A 9,101-nucleotide genomic window follows, 5' to 3' on the forward strand; every position below is an offset into this window, starting at 1 on the left:
TAGGCTTAGAACCTCTGTTACTGTACAATCTAATAACTTTTTCTTGCTTCCACATTTAAATATTCTTTTAATAACTTTTTTCTGATTACAGAAGTAATGCATATTCAATATAAGACACTTGGACAACAGAACAACACAGAAAAGAAATCCCTCTGTGTCTATCTACCATCTGGAGACAAGCACTGCAAACAATTTGGTATCACCCCTTTCTTTGCACGTATCCACAAACGTATATACATATATATTTACATATTTTAAACAAAACTTACATCATGTTGTGCAGATATGAAATAGACTGCTTTTCTCACTTAACAATAAACATATCATGAATATTTCTGAAATTGACATCAGTTTTAATGGCTATATGGTATTCTCTTAGCCCTAATTTTGCTCATCTGGATTGTTTCTAATTATTTGTTATTAAATATCCTTCTTACATTCATCTTAGCACTTTTCTCTGCCATTTTTAAGGGATATATTTCTAGAAGTGAAATTGTTAGAATAACATATGACTACACTTTTAAAGTCTTCTCCCTTCTGAAAGGTTTTACTGTTCACACTCCCACCAGCAGAGAGGATGTGCCTATTTCCTTATGCTCAGGATAACATAAATTTTTTTTAATGAGACCTTCTATTTAATTAAGAGCTTCACATCTAAGTCCTCAACTCTTATCTTTCCTACATTGTATTTATAGACATACCAGGTGAAATATAGTTGCATTTGAATTACTTAATTCTAAATATCAGTTAAGATATTTTACCTAATTATTATCACAACACACAACTCAAATTGGCTCCCTTAAGGAGTCAAGCATCTCATTTTGCCTGGAAAGTCTAAGTCTAGGCCTTGTGTCTCATCAAAATTAATAGTGGCAACGCTGCCACTCTTAAAACTTTCTCAGCTTTGAGTGATATATCTTATGGCCTCCATTAAAATTTTATTATTTTTATATAGTTTTAAAGGTTACTTTCCATTTACAGTTATTGCAAAATATTGGCTGTATTCTCCATGTTGTACAATACATTTTTGAGCCTATCTTACACCCAATAGTTTGTACCTCTCACTCCCTCACCCCTATATTGCCCCTCCCCCCACTCCCCACTGGTAACCACTAGTTTATTCTCTGTATCTGTGAGTCTCCTTCTTTTCTGGTATATTCACTAGTTTGTTGTATTTTTTAGATTCCACATATAAGTGACATCATACAGTATTTGTCTTTCTCTGTCTGACTCACTTCACTTAGCATAATGCCCTCCAAGCCCATCCATGCTGCTGCAAATGGCAAAATTTCGTTCCTTTTTATGGCTGAGTAGTATTTCAGTGTGTGTGTGTGTGTGTGTGTGTGTGTGTGTGTGTGTGTGTGTGTATCACAACTCCTTTATCCATCCACCTGTTGATGGACACTTAGGTTGTTTCCATGTCTTGGCTATTGTAAATAATGCTGCTATGAACATTGGGGGATAGTATAAACTTTTATATTCATTTCCATTTTTGCTTAGCTTTTTCCTTTTGGGGGAGTTTTTAAGGAACTTTCAGGACCAGGGGACTCAGCCAATCCTGTCTGCTTTGCAGTCCTTGGTTGAGACCTTGGCATATTGCCTTTTCTCCTGAGCAGAATGGTACACTGAGGGCAGCTTTGCTTGACTACATCAAATGCTGATGCCCTAGGGACAATGAGAAGCACAACATGATTGCCCTGTGTCCATGTGCCAGGGGATCCATGAGAACCATGGGGCAGCTGCCTGCATCCAACCGAAATTGGCTGAGTCTCAGCCCTGTGGTGAGCAAAGCACACCCTCAGTGCAGTGCTGCTTCCTGGCCAGGGAAGGAAGCTTATTAAGGCTAAGAAGGGCAAGAGCCTATGAGATTGGCTGTTAGAAGCTGACATGTGTATTAGTCACTCAGCAGGGACCAGATGGGTAGGTAAGAGATGGGAGGGGGACTTGGAAGGCATTTGTATCTCTTGGGATCTATAGCCTGTAAATTCAGGGTAACATCTATCAGGAATCAATGTGTATCTTGATGCGTGTAAGCCTGTCCTGATGTTTCAGAGAGAAATGAAGAACCAGAGGGGCCACTCAGTCTCCGAAATGTGCACTTCTGGACCAATAGCCTTTACGTGAGTGAGATATACCTGCTTCCCTGTGAACGTGAGCTGAGATGCTTCTATTCCAGCCCTCCGTCACTACGAGTGAGTGGGGTGAGAACAGCCTGCTTTGGGGGTCAGACAGACTCAACAAGCCTCCTTTACTCCACTGCAGAGGACAGCCTCAAGGTTGCACACTAGCTGAAGCAGCTGCTGCTAGAGGCTCTGACTCCGATGCTGGATGCAGCAGAGCAGAATTATGCTAAGGTGACCATAGAGAGTCTTATTCCAGACAGGCCTTGGGGCTTGGTGTCTGCAGTAGGTATGATTTTATTTTGTCTCTGTGCCCTTCCAAGTGAAGGAGGAGGGAGTCATGGGCCAACTGGGGGAAGAAGGGGTGAATACAGTTGCTGGAGGGTTCACATGGGAGATGGTGGCGATGAAGTGTCTCTACCTGTGGCTTCCTCCACCTTTGTCCCTCAGGACTTTCGCTGCCACAGGCCCTGCACTGTCTGTGGCTCGCCAAGTTGATAACAGTGCAGATTCACTTTCTGAACACTGGCCAGAACACAATGCTCATCAGCCTGGGCTGCCACAGTCTGATGGACCCTATCATGGCCCTACTCGGTTCTATTAGGTGAGCAAGAAAGAAAAATCTAGCCAGCAATGCCAGCATCCTCTCTCTCGCTGTCCCACTCACGGGACCCAGAGGTTGAGTGACTTGCCTAAGGTCTCAGGGCCAGTGACAGAACCGGGGGGTCCAATTCTCGTGACTTAGCTGTCTGATAAACCAAATGGCCATTTCATGGTAGTATTTCTCACTAGCATATTTGGGCAGAGGTTGGAGAATAGTGAGACAATACTGTGTCCTTTTCCCCAGGCTGTTAGGTCAGCAGAGGGGCAGGCACCTTTAGCCCTTCAGACCGTTGAGATTCAGAGTAACATCCCTGCTAGTGGTCCCACGAGCAGCTCTTAGCCCCAGCATTTCTAGAATGGTGAGCCTGGGTTAGCATAGCTAGTTATGGCTGCTGGAGGCTGGTTTTAGCCATTTAATGAGCAAGGATGTTTATCAGGGAATCAGCCCTTTCATTGTTCCATGTGTAGTTGAGTTAGTGGAAGAATATTCTTTCTCAGTAGTTTTCTCATAACTAACGTTTTTAGTTAATAGTCATCGAGATGATTTGATATGGAGTCATCACAGCAAGGTCAGGACGGGTCAAGAACCCTCTGTTTAACCGTATGGGAATGGATGTAAAACATCTTAGAAATGTTTTCATTTAAATTGATTTTTTTAAAAAGATTGGTACTGGAAGGGGCATGTTTCAGTTATCTGGTAAACTCACTTAAATACCTCAGTGTCTTCTATTGCTGAATAAACAAAGCATGATTGCTTGTAATACCGGTGTTGCTAAGTGCTGCACACGCTTCTGTGTGTGTCTGTGTGTGTGTCTGTGTGTGTGAATGAGGGAAAGAGAGAGGGAAAGAGAGGCAGAGGGAGAGGAAGCGGGAGGGGGAGGGTGAAGGAGCTTATTATGTGAAAAACACTGAATTCAACATTCCAGGTTTTTCTCTCTTGGACTATATGGTTCTGGTCCATTGGGTAGAACATATTTCGTTAATGTATTAAAACCCACTAATCTTGATTCTTAGAGCTCCTCTTCAAACTCCTCAAGGACAGGTACACTCTCATATTCATCCTTGCATCCCCTATCGCTGGTAGAATGTCTTGGACAGAATAAGCACATGAGCAACGTTTGAATTGAAATGTTGAATTTCATGTCTTGAGGTCCAGCCACATGGAAACAAACTGTTTTACTGGTGTGGGTACAAAACTTTTTTTAAAAAATGGGAATAAGATAATGTCTTATATTTTGTTTCTATTTTTTAACGTGTTTAGAATTTGTTGTCTTTTTATGATTCCGACCACACATTGGACTTCTCTCCAACAACTCCCAGATCCCTTTCCTTTGCCAGAACTGATGGTTTGGAGACTAACATCTTGTGAATAGCATTTGTCTCATTTTCTCCTAAATGCAGTACTTTGTGTTTGCTCACAATGAAGCTCATCTGTCACTTCTTCACCCAGAAATACAGACTTGTGGGACTCTCCTGCCAGTTTTGTATTGACTTAGAATTTCACCATTTCAAAATGTACAAAAAAATCAGTATCTCTATCATTTGTAAAATTTATTGCTACTATGTGATGGGCACTGTTCTAACTTATAAACATTAATATATTTAATGAAACTAATCCTGGTCCCACTTTGGGGGCTCTCACTTTATATTTCATCAACCTCCTCTATCAGGAGTTTTTTTTTCTTAACCTAGAGACTGTGGGAAGAACTTAGGAAGTGTGTGAATTTGGATGGAAAAAATACGTTTAGATTTTCACTAACCTCTAACTGAAGTTTAGAGTTTTCTTCCATTATAAATGTAGGTAAACAAAGTACAGAAGTATTAGCAGTACCTGTGACTTTTTCACAAGTATCACAGATATTATCATATCACAAGTTATTGCAGATTTTTTGAAATATTTATGTTTATCTACTTCAGAATTATAGTAGTTATTAGACCTGTCATTACACATTGATATTTAATGTGTTATAGGGGCACATACACTACTATGTCACACATGTGTTTTGATAATGGTATTATTTCAATACAGTTGGTTTCCTTTGTATTTTATTTCATGTATTTAAAAATGTTATTCTGATAGAGAGTTCACAGGCTTCACCAGATTTCCCAAGGGGTACATGGCACCAAAAATTAAGAACCCCTCCTTTATACTCTCTCAGCCATACTAGGCAGAGGCTGGAGCTGAAGGGTGGTGGAGATTGGGAGGACTCAGAGGAGTCCTGCATTCTCACTGCAGCTCCACCATCCACGTTGCTGTGTGACCTGGGGTATGGCTCTTCTCTTTCTGAGACTTGTTTTCCTTCATGGCAATAATGGGGAGGGAACCATCTGCCCCTGCAGGGTGTTGTGAAGATCAGATGACATAATGTCTGTGTATAGAGTTGGTTTGAAAACACTTTGAAGCACAGTATGAGGTATTTGTTGAGGAATATTAATGAGTTAAGGTTGCAGAGGTCTGATGCCCCAGAGATCTAGCAATTTTAGGGTAATCTAATATTCAAACAGACTTGGAGTGAGCACAGTTAGGTAAAGAACACTCTTTCTTATGTCCTGCATCCATTTTCTACCCAAGATCTGAGATCATCTCCATAAGGTTATACAGCCTTGAATGCTTGTACTTGTGTGTGATCAATTCCTTTTCCTTCCTTCTGTTGCCCTAAGTAATTGCTTCAGTATGCCTTTGAGATCTTCCACCCAGATAGAAAATTTAGGCAAGCTGAGATCTTCAAAGCTTCCTTCCAAACTGGAAGAATGGAATGATGTTATGGATCTTGGGATATGGGAGAGAAGATTAAGGCCCCTCTGGCCGCCTTGTTTATGACATGTGGTCTGTCCTGTGATAGGAGGGGTAAACTTGGAAGTTTACTGGAGACTGTATCATAAGACAGCAGAAGGAAGTTTCTTCCCTATGTCAGGCTTGGGCCAGGCATTACTTACCTCTGATGGAGCATCGTTCAGTAAAATCTCTGAATTTCTCTGAACCAGCCAGTCTCATTCTTCTTTTGAGTTACCCTGTGGCCCTATGGGATTCCCAATACTGGAAAGGTAGCTCTGGTGTCATTAAAGCATTGTTAATATGATTATTAGTTGAATAATTATTATAGCTCCTTATTGAGCATGTATTTTGCCAAGCATAGTTAGTAATGGGCACTTTACACTGAGCAAAGCCTCTTAAATGACCCTTTGAGGGAAGTACACTTAGATTTCCACTTTATAGATGAAAAAACAAAGGCTCAGAGAGGTTAAGTGACAGTGTTAGAAAGTGGCCTTGGGGACCATGGTATGATAGAGAATAAATTGAAGCCAGGCAGATTGGGCTCAAATCCTGGACTTTGTCACATACTAGCTGTTTACCTTGGGCAAATAATTTAACCTTTCTGAGCCTGTTTTCTCCTCTTAACATATTTCACACTTCCTGACATTTGTGAAGCCTTCCTTGATGTTCTTTCTGCAGTACCTTGTACATGACTGTGTCATTTAGCAGGCATCCCCACCAGAGTGTCCACTCTTGAAGGAAGAGGTCATATTTTGTTCCCTTTTGAATTTTAGGACCAAGGCTTGTACATACCAGGTTCTCTATAATGGCATGTGAATGTATTGAATACAATGTAGGGTTTATAATAATTCTTAGCAATTAGGTTGATATGAAGGTTAAATAAGATACTGGGCCATTAGAAAGTTTTGAGTTTTCAGTTGGGCAGACCAAGATTCAAATCTCATCTCTGCCTTTTAGGGACTTCTCAACTCAGAGTCTCAACTGAAAGAAGGAAGTGCTATCTACGTTTGTTTCACAGTTGTAGTAAACGATGAACGATTTAAGTTCAGTGTGTTAAAGCCTACCCTTCTAGCTCCCTGAGGGCAAGGGCCAGCCATGCTCCTTTTTTTTTTTTTTTAACATCTTTATTGAAGTATAATTGCTTTACATTGTTTAGTTGCTGCTGCATAACAAAGTGAATCAGCTGTATGTATACATATATCCCCCTATCCCCTCCCTCTTGCATCTCCCTCCCACCCTCCCTATCCCACCCCTCTAGGTGGTCACAAAGCACCGAGCTGATCTCCCTGTGCCATGCAGCTGCTTCCCACTAGCTATCTATTTTACATTCGCTAGTGTATATATGTCCATGCCACTCTCTCACTTTGTCCCAGCTTACCCTTCCCCCTCCCGGTGTCCTCAAGTCCATTCTCTACGTCTACATCTTTATTCCTGTCCTGCCCTTAGGTTCTTGTATACCACAGTGTCTGGCAGAGTGCCTGGGACTGAGTTAATGTTCCGAATATGTTTAAACAGCTGAATTTCCTTTCTTGAGGCCCAGCAACATGATGTAGCCCCACAATTCTAGGTGTGAACACAAAAACATTTTTCTTAAAATGAGAGCAAGGTCACGACTCGTAATTACTTTTGACTGAACCATAATCATAACTCTTTATTGTGAACGCACTCTGGGCTAGGCACTGGCTGAGCAATTTTCAGATACTATCTTGTTGAATCTTTACCACCACTCTCTGGGGAAGGTACTATTTCTCCTTAATTACAAAAATGGAAGCTCCCATTGTGTCCACAGGTGGGAAATGACTTTAGGCAGCATGAGAGCATAACAGGTGCTCAGTAGATGGTAGCAGTTGTGGTGAAAAGTGAATCCAGATCTTTTTGATAGACTGTCCAAGACAGCTAAGAATCCCAAGGGCTCACCCAGTCCTACCAGGTGAGTCAAAAGGTCTTGCACATCTATGCTGTCTTTTCAAGTAACATAGTTTATTCTGCATTATATGAAAAGCATACATTTTGGGACACAATTAAATATGAAACACTGTATAACTTGAACACAGATATGTGTCCAAGATTTGCTCTGAGAACTAACTTTTCCATTTGCATTGAAGACATTTAACAAGCAACTTGGTAATATTAAAAAATCAGAACTGGTGATGTCACAGGACTAGGAAGGGAGATGAAATAATCATTTGTAAAATAAAAGAATGCTTCTATTCATTATTATCTGGAAAAATCTAACTACTGTATCTCCTAAAAATAACAAAACAGTAAAATTTCAAAATTCAGGAGGAACAACAGAACAATAAATAGCATTTGTAAGGAAAAAAATAGCTTCTTTAATAGATTTCTATGGTGAATGAAAAGGATTGTGAGAGATGGTATGTGTTGCAATTTGATTATGTAATATAATGCAAACATACTCTATTTTTTTTTAACACTGCTGTAGCATTCTCCTTTACTCTTTTTTTTAATAGATCTTTATTGGAGTATAATTGCTTCACAATACTGTGTTAGTTTCTGTTGTACACCGAAGTGAATTAGCCATATGCATACATATGTCCCCATTCTCTATTTTTATACATTTTTAATAACTCTGGACTAGTGCCTTAGGACTTTCCAAAGAAACAGAACCAATGGGATGTATATATACATACATATATATGTATATATCTGTATGTGTATACACATATGTATATGCGTGTGTGTGTATGTGTATATATATATATATATATATATATATTTATTTATTTATTTATTTATTTATTTTAAGGAATTGGCTGATGTGATATTGGGTGCTGGCAAGTTTGATATTTTGCAGGGCTGGCTGGCAGTCTGGAAATTCTGGCAGGCGTTAATGCTGCAGTTTTGAGTCCAAAGCAATCTGGAGGCACAATTCTTTTCTCCTTGGAGGACTTCATTCTTTTACAACTGATTGGATGAGGCCCACCCACATTATGGAGGGTAAGATATGTTACTCAAAGTCTACTGGTTTAAATGTTAATCACATCTCAAAAATACCTTCACAGCAACATCTAGACTGGTATTCAACCCAGCAACAGGGCACTACAGTGTAGCCAAGTTGACACAAAATTCACCATTACAACTAGTATATTCAAGTACACGTGGACTAAGTTGGCAGGAATAATAGGAAGAGAGTATTTGTACTACAAGTAGATCAAGTGAAGGAGAGCAAGGGGCCTGGGTGTGGCAGTTGTTGCTTTAAATGCATTTTATTTAACTTATTTAAATAAGAAATAATTGATAAGTGGCAAATTTCCCCTGATTTCATAGGTGTTATTAAAACAAGGCATTGCACGACCCCTGAGACTGATGAATCAAAGCCTTCTGTAGCGCTGATGACAGAGATGCTTCAGTGAGGAAGCTACTGTAAAAATAACCCTCGCTTCCTGCTGGTGGCACAGCTGGTTGCTTAGGGGGAAGCCAGCTTTCAGCATGAATGGGCTGCTGTGGAATCCTGTTTCTAGCTGTCAGAGCAGAAGGTTTAGCATCTTCTTCCAATATTCTGGTAACTCAAAGGAAGAAATTGAGATGATTTACTAAAGGATTACTTAAGAGAGCAAGCAATTCAAAACAGGACACCAAAC

At 40.1% G+C, this 9,101-nt stretch overlaps 1 long non-coding RNA gene across 1 annotated transcript in view; it reads left to right on the top strand.

Annotated features, from left to right (window-relative positions):
- Nucleotides 1–8,304, top strand: part of LOC309652039 — a 28,522-nt gene extending 20,218 nt beyond the window's left edge. Inside the window, exon 3 of the long non-coding RNA XR_014258530.1 lies at nt 92–8,304. This is a non-coding gene — a long non-coding RNA (uncharacterized lncRNA). The remainder of the gene's footprint in view (nt 1–91) is intronic.
- The last annotated feature ends 797 nt before the right edge of the window (nt 8,305–9,101 follow it).

The sequence above is a fragment of the Balaenoptera physalus genome, assembly GCF_965194825.1.
Source record: "Balaenoptera physalus genome assembly, chromosome: X".
Lineage (NCBI taxonomy): Eukaryota > Metazoa > Chordata > Mammalia > Artiodactyla > Balaenopteridae > Balaenoptera > Balaenoptera physalus.